This window comes from Solea senegalensis, linkage group LG11 (genome assembly GCF_019176455.1).
Source record: "Solea senegalensis isolate Sse05_10M linkage group LG11, IFAPA_SoseM_1, whole genome shotgun sequence".
NCBI lineage: Eukaryota > Metazoa > Chordata > Actinopteri > Pleuronectiformes > Soleidae > Solea > Solea senegalensis.
Window position 1 is genome coordinate 9349080 of NC_058031.1, and position 2729 is coordinate 9351808.

The following is a 2729-nucleotide window of genomic DNA, read 5'->3' on the forward strand; positions in this document are numbered from 1 at the left end:
ATCACCGCCCTGGCTGCCAGAGGCGACTGTGCGCATGCGCGGATTCACACGTCCATCCAAGCGGGAGAGTAGAGCCCTCTGTAATCAAACTTTATATGTAATTGTTTTACACATAAAGTAAAAGTTATTGAATGAATAAAACATCATGTAGAGTCGTGTTTTTGATAAAACTATCTTTACTGTCAACTCTGTTTCCTCTTTTATGCACTTTTACACTTAAATTTGTTTATGTATTCATTACTAAATCTTAAAATCTGACGAATCTAGAATAAACCATATGCAACTTACGTTTAAACGAACAGTGCAGCCTGAGCAGACCATTTTGACACGGATTGAGCATGAGATATGAGTCATTTGAAGAAAGCTCAGTTTCATTGATCATTTAGAAGTCTTGATATTTTACATGTTGCCTCTTAACCCTACTGCAACTTCGGGGGCAGCCAGAGGACAGAAATGTAACTCCCAAAACAAAAATCTTACATAATTGTAAGAAAATATGAAGAATGGTAGCACAAAATGTATGTATTTTACATTTTGTTTTGTGTGTGTTATAGCAATTTAATTGACAGGCCAACATACAATATACGTATATGTATGTATACACATTTTTTTTTGATTCATAAAGTTACTTAGTAACATATGCACCTCGAAATTACTTCAATTTTTTTTTTTGTTTAACAGGAGGGGGCGCCATACACCAAGGGAGAGGGTGGGAGAGAGAGAGAACGAGGGAGTGAGAGAGAGCACATGGTTAAAACGTTTGCAGACATTTTAAACCATTCATTAACATTTTCTAATATAGAAGATCATTACAAATTAGCCCTCAACATAAACAAACTCTGGTTTTATTTTACCATTCTGATTTCCACTTATGCATGGGCTTTGGATTAAGGAAACTATGGCTTGTAAAAATATATTTGCTACAAGTCTACAAGGGAGTTCACTGAAACATTTAACAATACAATACACATATATATACTCCTGAGGCCTTTCTCTCACAAATGATCATTCTAGGGTTCCGAGAACACCGTGAGGGCACTGCAACTTTGATATCCACCTCCATTTAAACCAGCCACATGTAATGGTAGTGGTTAGAAGACTGAAATATCCTGTTCTGACTTTAAATACAAAGCGTTAAGTCTGTTTTTATGGTCCAGCACCCCCTGTTGGAAGACTACTACCAACACTGTGGGCTTTTGTCTCCTCCGCAGCTTGTTATCAGAGGTTAACCTTTGATCAGTGGTCTGATTCTCAATCATATCTAGCAGCGCAACTCTCCTCTGATATCAGTGCAAGGCCTTATCGAATGCATGTTTACTGCACACTGCCTATCTGCTGCTTTGTGTTTTGGTGACTCAAAAAGGCCTCGATTCATTATAAATGTCACTAATGTAACACAACAGGGCAAAAACAGCCCACATGTAAATAATAATTCAGTTATTAATCTGAGAAGGTACTGTACACATGAGTTATTGTTTGCTGTGGTGCAATGGTTTCTGGCACCACAGGGGGGCACTGAAGCGGCATATTAAACCACTGGTACAGAGCATTTGGAGGTTATGCAGATGCAGACAGATATTGACCAAGAGTTTGATCCAGGATGCAGTGGTTCCCCTCTGCTCCAAACCTCTGAACTGTCCCCAGAGACCCTGAGCTAACTACAGTTTTTATTGCTCTTATAAGAGAAGCTCAGTCCAATGAGCATGTGCTATATTGTCTCACCAACACTCCACCTTTCAATGAGTATAATCTTATACTGATTAGTTCCACTGGAGGAATCACTGCTTAATTGCTTTGCCCGAGGATAGGACTAGTCATTTTTAGAGGGAACAGTGATTCTCATCGAATTTCCTGTCAAGTTAATTTATCTCTTCAGCACACATCTCAAAAGGGATGTCATGGAGAATAACGAGCTACAGGGTGACTAATCTGATTAATCAACAAAGCAATGTGATGCAGCAGATTCTTGCCCGAGAAACATATGAGGTATTCAACAAATGATGCTAAGATGATTTCTATGGTATTTCTATAATGTTGATGTGGTAAAAGCACTCAGCACATCACTTAGTGATGCATATTGCCTGGAAATGATTGTCACTTGAAGCAGCCTCACACTCTTTCTGCAGACAGTGCAATATACAGACAGACCAAAACACAATTCTCTAAATTGGAATATGTTGCATAATGGTGCATCCAATCGGACTCCAAGTTTGCTCTTATTAGTTAATAAGATAACATCATCAATCATACGTTAATTTGAATGCGTTGCCAGATTGTGGTGACAGACCTGCAGAAAACTATCAGCACCTTTGTGGCACATCGCATATTGGGGACCCTGGTATACTCGCTTGCAGGTTTTTTCTGTTTGGTGAGCAGGGCTTGTACTCCACCTACTGGTGGGGCGGAAATTCAGTTGGTGCATGCGCTCTTTGCGTGCAGTTCCCAAACCAGGGCTGCACTTTGATGATGAAAAAAAAATCAGCTTTGTTCCTACAGCAGTGGGCACCTTTGGTGAGTGGCAATCTTGCTTTCAACCTAAGAAATATTAGTAAACCCTAGGGTGTGTCTAGCACCAAAGGAGAGGTGGAAACCAAACTATAAACAATGTCGTATTAGATTTGTTCTCTTCAGGTGGACACAACACTCCAAGTAATGCTAATGTTCCTTCGTGTTTGAGGTTTTCGCAATTGTTATTCCCATCAGCTGTCTGCCTCTGAGTTTTACTGTTA